Source organism: Gavialis gangeticus, unplaced genomic scaffold, assembly GCF_001723915.1.
Source record: "Gavialis gangeticus isolate Ggan-Ray unplaced genomic scaffold, GavGan_comp1, whole genome shotgun sequence".
NCBI classification, from domain to species: Eukaryota; Metazoa; Chordata; order Crocodylia; family Gavialidae; genus Gavialis; species Gavialis gangeticus.
The window spans coordinates 42,489,434-42,505,769 of NW_017729004.1; positions in this window are offsets into that span (position 1 = coordinate 42,489,434).

Consider the following 16,336-nt stretch of genomic DNA (forward strand, 5'->3'; position numbering starts at 1 on the left):
GGGGGGGGGGTTCCCGACGCTGAGAGAGAAAGGAGATAGGTACACACAAACCTGTTACCATGGTCCGCAATGGTGGAGAAGAAGGTGGCTCGGAGGAAGCATCTCAGTCCATAAAGTCTGATCGTGGGGGTCCTCTTCGGGTGGAGCGGGGTTGTCCGTGGGGGAAGGATCCTGTCAGGGGGGCGGTTCAGGCGGTGGCGTCCTCCGGGTCCGGTCCGGCGGCAGCTCGTCTGGCGGGGTCGGTGTAGCCCTGAGTAAATCTGGTAATGTATATTTCTCCTTCACTCCTTTAAATTCAATCTATAACTGGATTTCTCATCTTCTTCACAAGAAGGTGTCCCCCCAAAATTATATTCTTCACTATTACTTCCGGTATTGGTTTGATTCCACACACCTTTTTACATTTGCCATGTGTTATTTTTTTGCCTCAATTTTAACATTGGTACAATCATGGCTGCATATGCTGCATTTTTTCTTTTGATTGTATTTTTGCTTTCACAGTTTAGGCTTATTCTCTTTCTGGCATTAGCACTCATGGCTTCCTGTCCTCAGAGTTATCTTATTTAAGCCTTAGCAGAGTCAGCAAATGTGCACAATTTAATAAATGGAAGCTCATTGTGTATGTGCCTAAGGAGGGAAATTTTGCTTTTTGAACCATTTCTATGGTGCTATTTAGAGTAAATTCCTTCTTTCAATTTGTAATCTCTCAGATTCCTATTTCTAACACAAGCTTCTCTGCTGTAAAGGAGAGAGGGAGAGGGAGCATTAAGAAACAAAGAGAAGAAGGGACAAAGGAGGAATAAAACAGTAGGGAAAAATATTGTTCCAAAAGGCAAAAAAAGCTGAAATGTGGTAGGCATTTGGGTTTTGGTTAAACAGTGAAAAGGAAATATGCCCTGAATTGAATCACTATGGTTACTTCCTGTAGCACCTAGGTATTCCTTGGTTTTCTCATGCAAGTTCTGACCTAGCTTGACTGCTTTATTTATGAGACTTGATAGGCTGATACCAAAACCAAACACAAAGGATGAAGCATGACTGCTACCAGAGAGCAGCCATCTTGTTCTTCCTCTTGGTGGTCCTTCACTATCCTTTCCAGCCATTGTCTTAAATGTATAGTGGTTTATACTAGAACCATTAGCAAACCTTTTCTTGAAGTTCTGGAAGACTGTACACGTTTTTAAAACTACAAGCAATTATTATGAAGCAGAAAAGTGACCTTGTTAGACTAATGCCTTTTATGAAGCTGAGACAGAACTTTTCCATTGGAGAAATGGTTCCTTGCCCTCTGGTGGTGAATCAGTTCTGAAGGATATTGCAAAGCATTGATAGGAAAATTTTACTGAAATTTAAAAGACATGCTAAATATTTCATCTGACTACAAAGTGTAAACCACTAAGTTATGTTAAAACTAATGAGGAAAATTAAATAGTGAACAGTCAAGTTGGAACCAGAAGTCTTTGACAGATAATGCAGAACACAACAGAAAGAATCAGTGTTAGTACTATAAATCAATAGAATTCTGAGAACCAAAAAGCTGCAAAATAAGTTAAACAATTGTTGTATTTACCATTTGATTTATCCAAAATGTAGAGTGTGGTGCTAATACAACCAAGGTTGCAGGTTCAATCCCTGGTTGGACTAAAGGATCTCTTGAGGTCCCTTCCAGCCTTACTTCCCTATGATAACTTACAGCAACTTTGATTGTCTTTGATTTCCACTGCTTTCAAGCAATGATGGACTGAGGGAATTATCTTCTTTAGAACGGGCCTTCTGAAAACAACAAATGCTGTCTGTACTGTGGCAGACACAAGTACCATTCATTGCATGGAAATAGCGAAACAGCAATAGATTTTTTTTCCCCCTAAAAACTGCCTTGAGTGTGTCAGAATGAGTTGTACTGGATGGTCCAATGCAGAAGCACTGTACTGGGATATCAGTCTTGGGACAAAGTAGTAAGATTGACTTAGAAAATAATCCATTAACTTAGTTAAAAGGAAATTTTTATTTAAAAAAATATAAGAGTACTAAAATAACTAGTTCTTTAAGCCCTTGTTTCCCATTAACATTACGGTAAAATAGTTTAGTCACCCAGTACATTTTGTCTGACATGATAAATATATATGTCAAAATATCATGGTAACGCATCCAGGCCACAACACTATGCATCATTATGGATCATATTGAAAAGTCCTAATAAAAGAATTATCAAACTTCCCAGAGTTACTGGGTTAAGTGGTAGTCAGCTTAGGACAGAATTCTTCCTAGCTGATACTCATGAGCAAAGTTTGACCAGTCTGCTACCTAGTCCCACCTTGTTGCATCTGGGTGAGGAAGTAGGAATGGAATCTACCCTGCCATACCCATACATGGATGAAGTGATTATCACCCTGCATGATCTGCAGGTGTGAGTCCACACCCTTCAGGCATATGTCTGGACAAGCCCTTACCAGAGAGCCAAATTGGGAGCCTAAGATCATTGTCCTCAACCATTTCAGTAATGGCCACTGACAGTTTTGGGGGTTCTGAATCAGTATTGGCTGATGTTCCAACTGAAACCACAAATGTATGCTACTGTCCAGGACAAGGTGAGTCTTATTATCAGCCTGCTTGCAGGATAACTAGAACTAGACTCATCAAGAACAGACTTCATATCAGAAATGCTAATTGTGAGCACACTGTTGAAGTGGTGCTGCAGGCCCTCAGGCCTGTAGTCTATTGTCAGTTATGCTGCAGATTTTCTTGTGTCTGACAAAATATGCAACAAAGCAGCCCAGTGTTTTGTTTCCATCAGGTAAAAGATGAGATACAGGTGATCTGATTTCTTCTTCCTCACACCCATTCAATGCATTCATTGAGCTCTGCATCAGGATTGATGATGCTGGGAATGTTCTGAGAAAGGAAGAGGTCACCCCACGTGCTGCCCCCCTTAGAGGTCTTCACATAACAGGTCCTGAAATTGCCGTAAGTAGATATAGCCCAGACTACCTCTGCTGAAGAAAAGAGCTGACGCTGAAGGAACAGTCTTTGTCTGTATTGTAGAAACTTGGGACATGTTGCTTCTTCCTGTCCTTTGAAGACCTGTCTCTAACCTTGGCTAGTGATCCAATGAGTTGCTCTCAGCAGACAGACCTATTAAAACAAATCCATTGCTATCCTGTCATGCACATCCATCAAGACAATCCCCAGCTCTGAAAGTTCTACTCAGGCCCACTCAAAAGTTCCTATATGTTATCAGCAACTTGGAGGTGGGGGTGGAAAGCACGCTGTCCAAATTCACTGATGACACAAAGATGTGGGGAGAAGTGGGCACACTGGAGGAGAGGGACAGAATCCAACTAGATCTAGACAGGTTACAGAGGTGGGCGGATGAGAACAGAATGGAATTCAATGCAGACAAGTGCAAGGTGCTGCATCTAGGGAGAAGGAACTTGCAACACACCTCTAGGCTGGGGAACACCCTTCTCAGCCACACAGTCACTGAAAGGGATCTTGGAGTTATTGTTGACTCCAGAATGGAGATGAGCCGCCAATGCAAGGAAGTGGTCAGTAAGGCTAACCACACCTTATCATGCATCTACAGATGCATCACAAGCAGGTCCAGGGAGGTGATCCTTCCTCTATATGCAGCATTGGTCAGGTCACAGTTGGAGTACTGCGTCCAGTTCTGGGCACAGCACTTCAAGAGGGATGTGGCTAACCTTGAGAGGGTCCAAAGGAGGGCCACTCGCAAGGTCAGGAGGCAGCAGGCCATGCCCTATGAAGATAGACTAAAGGGCCTGAATCTGTTCAGCCTCCACAAGAGAAGACCGAGAGGGGATCTGGTGGCCATCTGTAAACTCACCAGGAGGGACCAGCAGAAAATAGGTGAGGCTCTGTTCCCCCGGGCACCACCTAAGGTAACAAGGAATAATGGCCACAAATTAATTGCGAGTAGGTTCAGGCTGGACATCGGGAGAGTGGCATAGTTAGGGCTGCCAGGCTCTGGAATGGGCTCCCAAGGGAGGTGGTGCTCTCCCCTACCTTGGGGGTCTTCAGGAGGAGGTTGGATAGATATCTGGCTGGGATATTATGATCTCAGCACTCATTCCTGCCCAGGGCAGGGGGTCGGACTTGATGATCTGTTCAGGTCCCTTCCAACCCTAGAAACTATGAAATTAATCTGAGTCCTGAACTTCCCATTTATCCTGGAATATTCAGGCTCTTGCTGCCCAATTCTGACATTTAGCAGAAGGGCTAGAAAGTCCTCAATGAAACCTGCCCTCTGGAGGAATTGCCACCTGATCCCCATTCAAGGAGAGACAAGTGGAAGAGAGCCTTCCAAACCAGGTAGGGGCACTTTAAGTACCTAGTGATGCTGTCCACCCTAGGCACCTTCCAGAACTTCTAAAAGCTCAGGACTATCCAACTAGTGGCCCCATGGGCCACATACGTCCTGCAGGGAGTTAGTTTGTGGCCCCTCTGTTCCCTCTGGCTGCTGCTCCCTCTGATTGCTGCTGCAGCTGAAGTCTCCAGGCTCCCTCTTCCTTCTCTGACTTCCTTTTTTTGCCCCAGTCCAAGTGGGTAGGACAGGGCAGGACAGCATGGCTCAGCCTGTGCCACAGTGCAGCAGGGAGCCTGCAGCCAGGGAAGTGAATGGGGGGAACAGTTTTTGACTGGGTATGTGGTGCAGTGCTGAGGGGGGCCTCCTAAGCGCACGTAGAGTGCAGTAGTTGGGTGGGAACCACCCACTGCCATGGTGCAAGGCAAGGCAGGGGGAGGGGCAGTGGTCCCTGCAGTGTGCAGCCCCTGCTGTTGCAGTCCTCATGGTGTGTGGCTCCTGGCCACAAAGCAGTTGGACAGACATGGTCTAAATAAAAAAAATAAATTATTTAGCTTACATCTGTTTCAAAAAATAATTTCATGACATAAGACATGTTTAATTAATCTTAGAATAATGGCAACACCACAAAACCTATGTAAAACTTAACAAATTAAAAATTTGAAGAAGTTTTGATAGAATTCATGGGATATCCACAGACAGACTGACCATGGATCTTTAGATGTCCATTTGCCTGGACTGAGAGGCCCTGAAGGATGTCAAAAGAATATAGTACTTTTGAGGATTTACAAAGGTAAGTAAAAGCACAAAGGTAGCAGGGTTGTTCTTGTGCTTGGTAGCCCTTTTGATGTTCTGCCTTAAGAAGGGCACCTATTTAATGGAAGCCTAATCTGCTTATGACATTACTGAAACAGGAATTCACTTTAGCAATGCACCCAGTACACCCAAATGTGAGCTATATGAACCTGATAAATCTCTATGTGTGAATCTAAAGTTACTTCCTCTTGAATCTGCTAATGCCAATGCTTGTATAGTTTTACTTTAATTTTACAATATATTCTGTACCTGCCAGTCTGGCAACACTTTTTCCCACACTTGAGGGATCATTTATTTAAGAATATCTTGAACAAACATAATATCCAATCCCAAACTGTTTATAGTGGTGATCCTCAACCAGGCAAATGCCACATGACAGATGCCCAAAAGCCACATTCAATTACAATATCCTGGACAAGAAGTTGTTAGCAATTAAGGCACCCTTTACAGAATGGAAAGATTTTTTAGAGAGAATCTGAATTCTGTTTTGGGTTTTCACTGGAATGTCTCCAGTCTTCCAGAAATCTGAACTCAGGGGCAACACGTGGGGGGGCATGTGAGTACACGTGCACCCCCTGAGCGTGGCAGTGCAGACACTGTAAGCAGCACCTGTGGGTGGTTGCCACTTGCCACCCTACCCCATTTGCGACACCGCCAGTGGTGTATGTGGGCGGTCAGTGATCCCCGTTGGCCGCTGCCGATGGCACCTGTGGGTGGTCACTGACCCCTGGCTGGCACTCGCCACTGTGCCGCCGCCAACAGTGCCAGCGGCATCTGCGGGAGCTCTGTGCTCACGGCCGCCATGCTTCCACCACCGCCATGCCCCCCGGCCCCCCCCCAGCTGCCTGGGGTATGGGTCATTCTTGTCTGAGCTTCTGTCATGTTTGTCTCTCTTCTTCACCCACATTCAGCTTTATTCTAGTCTACTGTTCCTACATCAGGGATAGCAAAATGGACATTCTCCCCAACAAAGACAAGTACTGACAGCCATACCTAATGAGGAAATCTGCAACTCCATAGTTTATTAACTTCCCCAAAAGAAGTGCAAAATAGCAGAGCCATTCACTGTTTTCTTTGAGATGATGGAGCTTGTTATCAATGAGTCTATTTCTAAGCATCCTAGAAGTTGACAAGGTGATTGTGAACTGCTAACATGGATTTGTCAAGAGCAAGTCATGCCTGATCAACTTGATAGACTTTGTTGGGGTTGGGGGAGCACTGGATGTAGGCTTGAAGGCTCAGATCAAGTGTAGTACCTCAACTTTAGCAGGGTTAATTAGAAGGAGGTGTACCTCAGGAGTCTTCCCTGGGTCTGGTACCATTTAATATCCTTATTAATGATTGGGAGGATGGGACTGAGCACACAGTTAGCAAATTTGCAGATGGCACCAAACAGGGTGGAGTTGCAGACAATTTAGAGGATAGGATTAAGATTAAGAATGATCTTGATAAACTGGAAAAAATGGTTCAAAATTAATATAATAAAATTTATGAAGGACAAGTGAAAGATCTGCATTTTGGATGGAAAAATCATATGCACAAATACAAATTGGGGAATGACTGGCTAGGCTCCAGTGTTGCAGAAAAGAAGCTGAGGGTTATAGTAGACCACAAGCTGAATGAGTGTCAACAGTACGATACTGTTGCAAACAAAAAGGCCAAAAGCATACTGGGTTGTATCAAAAAGAGTGTCACTTGCAAGCCAAGTGATTCTTCCACTGTATTCAGCACTGGTGATGTCTCACTTGGAGTACTGTGTCTAGTCTTGGGTATCACAATTCACAAAAGATGTGAACAAATTAGAAAGATTCCAGTGGAGAGCAAACATGATTAGAGATCTAGGAACTGGGATTAGTGTGAAGAAGAGAAGATTGAGGGGGAGATTAGTAACAATTCAAATACCTAAAATACAGTTATAAAGAGGATGATAAATTATTTTCTGGGGATGCAGTGGCCAGGACAAGAAATAATGATCTTAAATTGCAACAGGGGAAATTTAGGTTGTATATTAGGAAGCATTTTCTGATTATGAGGATGATTAAGCATTGGAACAGACTATCCAGAGAGGCTGTGGAATTGCTATCCTTGTAATTTTTAAAGAGACTATACAAAGTTTTCTAGAATGGCTTAGACAAGGATGACCTTGCCTCGAGCCAGGGAGTTGGACTAGATGATTGTTCAGCTGTTTTCCAATTTTTTTTATGACCTGGATCTGGTTCAGTCCTTACTGCTCCATGATTAACTTGCCAAACTGATCCAGCAAGAACTAGATGTTAGATGTCATTGCAACTTTATCCATAAAAAATAGGACAGTGTGCTGCTCCACGAGGGGTGTATCTGTGGACCCAAAAAAGTTATTCTTGGAGCTCTTTGAACTGTGTGCAACTCTTCTCCTCATAGGTATCTTGGTATGGTTAATAGCATGGAACTTCTGTGGCAAATGAAATTTCAAGATAAAAGTCTACGTAGAAATTTGTGACATTTGTGCCCAAGCCCATGTAAACAAATAGAGGAATATTTGGCTTCATGTATCCATTGTGTACTCTCACTTAGCCCCAAGGAACAATCTTCCTAGACTTATGCAGAGAGCCTGGGTGCATTGTTATATTAATAGTGCTTTATTTCATGAGTAAGAGGACACATTTTTTCTCTGCCACCAGATCCCAAATACTCAAGAGACAGCCCAGCCCTTCTTAAGAATGTGTTATGTTTTCATAGCCTGCCTATAAATGTTCTCTCTCACCAGGACCAGCATTTCTTTTCTTTTTTCTTGTCCTGGAAGAAATTCTTTAGGGTCCTAGAATTTTGACTCTTCATCTACCAAATTCAGACATGTAGATGAACAAAATGAATCAACTGGTCTCTTGTGCAATCTCAGATGCTTCTTAATTTTCACTAAGATGATTTTGCATCCCTATATATTGGCTAGATTTGCATACAACAATTCTATGCACTCTTCTATACAACAGACACTCTTCTGCTCTGATTTTACTTTCTACCTACTGTCTCACCCTGAATTTCCAAAGATCTTTCCAATCTGTTTGCTACTGAGCTGGTCTAATACTTTTACAAGGTTCAGGAGGAGCTGATGGGACACATTAATACAGCTGAGAGGGACTACCAGAAATACATGAACAAATGGTGACAGGAAGCCCCCACCTTCATGGTGGACAATTAAGCCCGCTTGGTCCTCCACCAAGCTAGATGTTGGTTTGTTTTCAATCATGGGACAAATAAATCTTATAATTTATATACTCTAGCTTTTCCCCACCATGTGAATACAGCCTCTTTGCTTTACGTTTTAAAGCTATATACTGATTAACCCACTTCTGGTGTATTTCGTTCCTGTTTGGCTTCTGCTGTCTATCAGACCAAGACAGAGGCTCTGGCCAGGAGGGTCCTGGGTGAGTGTGGGGCTGTTTTCCTGTTACTTCTCTGCTTGCATCTCCAGGGAGAGTTTCACTGGTCAGCATCCCCAGGCTCCTTGGACTCATTTGTGGCTGGGGTACTCTACTCAGTGTCCCTCCATTGAATCTCTTGTTATTAACCTGATTGTCACTCCCACCCATTTTTTTTCTTTTTTTTGTCTCATGTAATCAGTCATTGTTCTCTTAGATATCTCCCTAACTGACTGAGGCTTATAGTTTTCTTGGTGCGCTTAGGTCCGCAATTCCCTTGGCACAACAAAAAGGCCTGCCTGGCTTCTGATCCTTGGCTGGTTTCTTTATTTCAGTTCTTGGCCTAGACTGTCGATGCCCTTACAGATATAAAATTCGTATTGTTTAGGTAGGGCTGATATTCCCAGGATTAATCCACTTTTGTTACCTTAAATCTTGTGTGCCTAGCTTGTGATGCTCATGGGGTGTCAAGTAACTTTCAGAACTGAAAGATATTGTTGCTCTGGCTACTTGTCCAGGACATGGAGAACAGGCAGCTATTACTCTTGTTTTAGCAACAGCTATGCAAAGCAGGAGAAAAGAGGGAGGTAAAAAGACAGACGTGGAACTAGGAAGAAAAAGGCCCTAAGCTGCCCAAGCCAAAAGTAAAATTTCTTTTTTCTAAATAATACACCTGTCTGTGATGGTGCCAGGTGTGTTGCTTCTTCATCTGTTGCTTTTGTTACTCTTCCCATCCTAACATTTTGTTTGCAGGCATACCTGGCCTAAGCTATAGGCTGGTCCACACCTAGAAATACAGAAAGTTTAAGTTCAATTGATGCAAACATCTCTAAGGCTATTAGACTAGATTGAAAACAGTGTATATTGATTTAACTTGCCCTTAATTAGGTTGGTTTAAATCATCTTTAGTTAAACTGATACATCTCTACATTTTAAATCAAGGTTTGCTTCCCAAAATATTTAAAAATATATCAGATCAGAACTGCTCCCATCTCTCAATCTTTCTCACCATAGAAATGCTTTTCCTTCTTCCTTAACTCCTCCCTGAACTCCTTGCCAGCTTTGTGTCAGTCTGAAATTGCTAGAATTCCTCCCTCATCTCTGTGTTGTTCATTGCTTCTTGAACTTGGCCTAGTTTACTTTTAGCTCCACTTATAGGTCCTACAAGGGGAAAAAAGGAAAAAGAGTCAATGAAAAAAAGATGGGAGGAGGGATTTAGAGGAGGAAGAAAGATCAAGAAGATAGGGAAGAGACACATGTCAGAGTGGACAAGACTGGGGAAAAAGATAGTGTGGATACTTAGATGGGGAAGAGGTGTGAAAGTTTGGAATTTAACTAATTTCTGAAATAAAAGAAAATAATTAGATGATAACATTTTGTTGATTTATCTTTCTTCTACAAAAAGGTAACCTTTAAAATGACAGTTGACATTCCATTGTGTTTGAGGCACTGGCTTTCAAACTTTTTGGGTCATGTACCATTTTTCTAAACTTGCTTATATTACTGTGTATCCCTATGATTCTGTGTTGTGAATAATAAACAATGTCACTATAACCAAACTGTAATCTGTAATCCAGCAACCTAAGTTGTCCTATAAAGTTGTCCTTCGCACTTGCTTTTTCTTTCTTTTCTTTAATTTATATCCCCTCTTTTTCTGTTTTCTCATTCTTTCTTCCTGAGACCCCAGATACCCCAGTTTGAGAAATACTGATTTAAAACAAATTGAAGTTGACTGTTGTTATTGCTGCACAAAACCTTGAAGAATAATTGTATATATGAGTTACAGAGAAATAGGACAAGACCAAAGATGACCAAGGAAGTTGAAAGAGTTGAGATAGGTCATTCTTTGAAAAGAGAAAAATCATGACCCCTAACAGATTTTTGCCACAAGCTTACCTCTCTCTCTTGAGATACATCCTAACAAGATAGGAGCAGACTGTTCCCACATGAAATGGTAGGCTCACTCCTGAATGCCACGACCCCCTGGAGGCTGGTGGGGCATGGCGAGCTTCAATAGGTGGTGGCAGTGACTGGTGAGCTCCTGCAGGCAGCTGCAGTGCTGTTGGCGGTGGAGGGTGGGGTGGTGACCACCCGCAGATACTGCCAGCAGCATCAGTGGCAGCCAGCAGCGATTGGGGACCATGCGCAGATACCGCTGGCAGTGTTGGTGGCGAGGTGGGGGGGCAGCAAAGACCATCCGCAGGCGTCGCTGGCAGTGTCAACAGCACCTTTTTGCAGGGGGTGAACCGCCAAACTTAGGGGGTGCACATGCACCCGCATACACCCCCTATGAATTACCAATGGGCTCACTTATTAACTTAATCAGTTCCTTTACTGAAAGCAATAGGATGTGGCAAATAGTTCCATTTGCATAATTTGGATGTCTGCCTGCCTTACTTGTGGGAATCTCAAGTGGCTTATCCTGTATTAAAATGAGATGCCACTTATAGGAGACTACTCAGATATTCAAAATATGATTACGTGGGCTCTACTGGGTTCATCAGGCCTGTGTGTCTTTTAGTGGAGTTTACACGTATAACAGGCAAACTTGATTTCAGCTTATGGCATAGAGCAGGAGTGGCCAATCTTGTTGCAGGGCACTAAGATGTGTCTGCTCCTTTAAGGGCATAAGCAGCCTATCCAGGGAGCACTACAAGCTAGGCAGAGCCCCACAGCTACAGGTTGCCTGAACAATGGGCTAATGAAGAAATTAGCCAGCACCTGCAGGCGGTCAGCTGACTGGAAGGAGGCAGGGCCCTGGACACACATAAGCCTGAGGCTGTGGCTGGCAGGGCGTAGTTCTCTGGCAACTGCTAGGGGATGGAGCTCCTGTGTGAAAGACCTACCAGAGAGATTTGGTTGCTTGATTTGCTGCCTGCAAGACTAATAAGGCTCCAGGAGCAAATATGGTACCTAGGACTTGGAGGCACACTGTACTAGGGGAGAAATTTGCCTTAATGGGGCAGAGCGAGGCTTCCATCATTATTATGTTATAGCCCAGTGGCTTATGTTTGTGCTGTCTGGACTGGTGGTTTGGGATGAGGCTGTAAGGCAGGGGTGGGCAAAATACAGCCTGCGGGCTGGATCCAGCCTGCAGGGCCATTCTATCCAGCCTGCCGGGCCCCTAAAAAATTTTTGAAAATTAAAATTTATCTGTCCTTGGTTCCTGTAAAAAATGACAGGAAACAGGGGCAGTAAGACTCAGGGTAACCCTTGGCAGGCTCCTGCAACAGCAGGGCCCGCCCAACCCCATCCCCGCAGCTGGAAGCCCCAGCAGGGGCTTCTGTCCTGGGACCACATGTCTGCCCTGGTGCGGGAAGCTCAGATAAGGGAGTGGAGAAGGGCAGGGAAGGAGCTGGTGCAGAGCATGGGGAAAAGCACCCCTTTGCCCACCCTGTGGCCTGAGCTCCCTGCTGCAGCCACTCACAGCCTGAGCGGGGCTGTCCCGAGCAGGCAGAGACAGCCCCACGTGAGCTGTGAGTGGCTGCAGTGTGGAGCGTCGGCCACAGGGTGGGGGAGGGGCCACTTTTCCCTGCACTCAGCACCAGCTTGTAACTTGCCCCCGTGCCAGTTCTGGGCAGCCTGCCCCCCTGCTTGCCATGCTGGGCAGCATTTGCTGTTGCTGTCCGCCCACAGCTTGCGCCGCGGTAGGCTACGGTGAGGCTGCCACTGCTGCCTCTAGGCTGCCCAGCTGGGGGGGCTGGCTCAGGTGCGGGTTACAAGATGGTGCTGAGTGTGGGGGAGAAACAGCCTCTCCCCCAACCTGTGTCTGGTGCCCTGCATTGCAGCTGCTCGCAGCTCAGATGGGGCTGCCTGTGCCTGCTCAGGACAGCCCCGCACAGGACACTTTTCCCCACACTCTGTACCAGCTCATGAGCAGGGGGTCGGGGCTGTGTGTTACCCCCCGCCCAGACTGTGGGGCTGGGGGGGCACTGGGAGTGAGCGGGCATGGGAGCACAGGGCCTGCTCTGGTGTCCCAGGGCCAGCGCCAGCAGGGCCCAGAGCAGGGTTGCAGGGGTACAAGGTCCCAGCTGGCAGAGGCCCCATGGAGCCGGGCCAGCTTCCCCCTCTCCCTGCTGGTGCAGCCCAGCCCGGCTCCACAGACCCCTGCCAGCCTGCGCCCTGCTCTGGGCTCCATTGGTGCTGGCCCTGGGACATTGGTCCCAAAACATTGGGACATTGGTCCCAAGATGGTGATCAAGGGGCGGGGCACCTGTCAAGGGGCGGGGATACCCATGCAGCCCTTGACAGCTTTCCAAAACAGGGTAAGTGGCCCTCTGCCCAAAATAATTGCCCAAAATAATAACTCCCCTGCTGTAAGGGGAGGCCTCAGTGCCCAGAGCGGGCATGCATTTGCCCAGAACCCTGCCAGCAGCCAGCTTGGGGCTTGAGTAGTTATAGAGCCTGTAGTGGAGGGAGTATCTGCAAAGTACAGAACACACAAGGGGTCAGAGAGCCTGGTGCCAGAAGGGTGTAGCTACATAAGGCCCAGAGAGTCTGATGACAGGAAGGTTGGTTGGAGCTAGTGCCTCAAAGTCAGGTCTGACACAGTGGGCCTAGGCTAGAAGGCCTAGCTGAACTAACGGGGTGGAGGCCAAGTAGGCCAAGGCCCTAACAGAGGTAACCAGAGGCAACCTGATCAGGGTGCAGGGCCCAGGGCAAATCAGCCTGTACAGGGCCCCACCCCTGGATGCGAAGAAGCCAGTGGGGGATTCAGCAGGGGTGGCAGGGTGCTAAGTGGCTGGATGTGAAGCCAGCGGCAGCGTGGAGTTATTGCAGTCGCTCCACCCAGCTCTTTGGGGCCTCCCAAAGCACGGGGCCCAGGGTGGTTGCCCTGATTCACTCCCTATCTCCCAGGGACGGCCCTGGAGGTAACAATATTTGTGTAACACCCATGAGGCATGGGGCATGGTATAGGGAAGGTTTGGAGTCATGCATTTAGCCCCCCCGGGCTCAAGGTGCCCTGTGCAGCATTGTACTGGAGTGAGGGCTGGCAAAGGGCCCAAGGACCACTGAGTTCTTGTGGGGTTCAGTGGACCAGGGCCATGCAAAAGCCTGGTGATTCATTATTTGCCCATCAAGATATGGTAGGAAAGACAAGAGGGTGCCCTTGGGGTGGAGCTGGCACAGTCGTGGAGCTGCCAGAGGTGTCATGGCCAACCCTGGGATCCCCGACCAGTGACAAACCTGCAGACTGAGTGCCACAAGTAGCATAAAACAGATTGGGGAGGGGGACAGGAAGCATAGCAGTAGATAGGGCAGGAAGCAGAAGGCAGAGCAAGAGATCAGGCAGGGGGCACAGGGCAGGAAACAGAAAACAAAGCAGGAGTTTGGGCAGGGAGCACAGTGAAGGGAACAAAGGAGAGCAGCAGATCAGGCAGAGGAAGGGGATTGGACTGGTACTCAGGGAGGGTGTGGGGCTAATTTGGATAGATATACTGTAGCCCAATAGGGGATATTTAAAAGTGTATTATGGAATATGTTTGTATTTACAGTTGCACAGAAAAAATAATGTGTACTGACTGTAATGCAGTGATGTTTGCCTGACTCTACAGACAGACTCTGGCAAAGAGAGGGACAATAGATGTTATAGCCATGGAGGATGCCCCACACCTCCCTCCAGAGCCAGCATCGTCATTTCTATTCTAAAGATGAGAAAACTACATACCTAAGTAGTTTGGATATAGCAAGGTGCTTCCTATTTGAGGGAGTGGACTGAAAATCCCTCTAGACACCATTTTAGCCTCAAGTTCTATGGGTTAGTCTGGGGGAAAAATAAGTGATATTTGCCAAATGCCAAAACTTCTGGTATTGTGAGACTGCATATATCCTTACTTTCTTACATGCCTTTTATTAGTGAAACAGTTAACAGTGTTAACGCTTAGATCCTTATCATCTACCATCTGAGTTGCCAATCATTAACTGCAGAGATGAACCAGGATGTTTTTACGTATTTGGGTTTGTTATTTCAGGTTCACTGGAGACTAGATAGGTGATGTCCATTTTAAGGCCTTGACATAACCAGTGCCATTTACTGGACATGAGGCAAGCAAGTAGCAGCTTGGGGGTGGAGGGGGGATGGATGGGACCTACATAGTTGACTGAAGTAACTAACCTATGTGAAAGACAATGCAGGTAACAAAGTAACGGGGTGATAGTTGCTCTGAAGGGGGGACTGGTGGAGGATAGTTGCTGTGAGTGGGTAATTGGTGAGAATTTGTGACATCACCATAAGTGAAGGCTTGTAAATCATATAAAAATAAAAAAATATTGTAGGACATATAAATAGCTACTGAAGCAGCGTAACCCTGGGGAATCTGAACAATTGGAAAGCTGGAAACTTGAAAACAAACTTTGCTGTTGTGGATGTGACCCCTGGGTATCTTGAAACACCTGGCTAGCAGAGTCCTCGTATCACATGGAAGGCCTACATAAGTATCCCTGTTTCTTATCTGCTTAATAACCTTTGGATTTGAAGCTGGAATAGCACTGACAATCAATTAATCTGTCCATGCCCCTTTTAATTAAAATTGAATGTACCAGTAGTAGCAACTCCATGGATTATTTTAAAATTAGCTTGCATTTTGAAGGTGGGTTTTACTTATATGCACACACATACAGTGTACTCTTCCCAAAATTACAAATTATTATTACAACACAGGATTTTTATAAGGTTTTATAAGCAAAGCGGTTAACTATTTTACAAAATAAGTCCTTTTGGAAAAACAGTAAGCCCTTATTTTTCCATGCTAATTAGCTCAGTAACAGACTAACAAATAGTTTTTCTAGGCTTTCAAATTTCCCACATCGTTCAGTCTCATTGAAATCCAATGCATTACAAATGCTTATAAACAACCTTTGAACATGTAATTGAGGATCAGTGGTAACTTTATTCCTTTATGAATAATAAGATTTTTTTTCATGATTTATTCAGAGTTCCAGGAGGAACTCTCTCTTTCAAAATGGCTACCATCTTCTGTTGCTTTCACTAGGACTGTAGACACAGCTGCTGTCGGTGGCCATTTTAAAGCATCTCTGTCACTGTTCTCAAAGGAACTGAGTATCTCAGCTTCTCTTACCACCTTCTCTGAAGGCCTTTATGGCTTCACTTGCACTGAAAGCAATTGGAAATGGCGGCCATTTTAGAAAGGTAATTAAATCATTACAAACTTTGAGTTATGAAATATAATGGCAAAATGACTACTTACATATTTTAAAAGGTATTTATTGCAAAAAATCTGCTCAACAGGGAGGTGAGGTAACCTAAGATGTGAGTGTATGCAGGGAAATGTAAAAGACTGAAGGAGAAATGGAGCACGAAGGGTTGGCAATATACCACCCCTCTGTAATCTTAAGTGTTAAAAAATCATGAGTCTGATTGGAAAATAATACTAAATTTTGCCTTCTGGTTTCAGAGCCTTTAGGCTTCATATGCTTCACACTTTCAAACTTTTTTCCTGCAACCACCAGAGCTAGAGACTTTCTGTACTTTTTTTTACATGAAAGCTGATAAAATCTGGAGAATTCACAACAATCTAACAGAGGCTACAAGAAGCAAAAAGGAGTTTGGGGATTTGTAGGCAGTGGGATTCAGAGAACAGGGAAAAGAGCAAAACTGGTGTGTACTTCACGGATTTGTGCTGTTGTGACAAAATAAAGCAGCTGTAAACCTAGTTTCACTAGTAACTTACTGAGTGCTTTGTGATACTTTGTTCTTTTGTTTTGTTCAGTGGCCAAGTAAAAGATAATATAAAAAAATCCCTAAAACAATTCTTTTTGTTGAAATCAAAATTTGCCATTT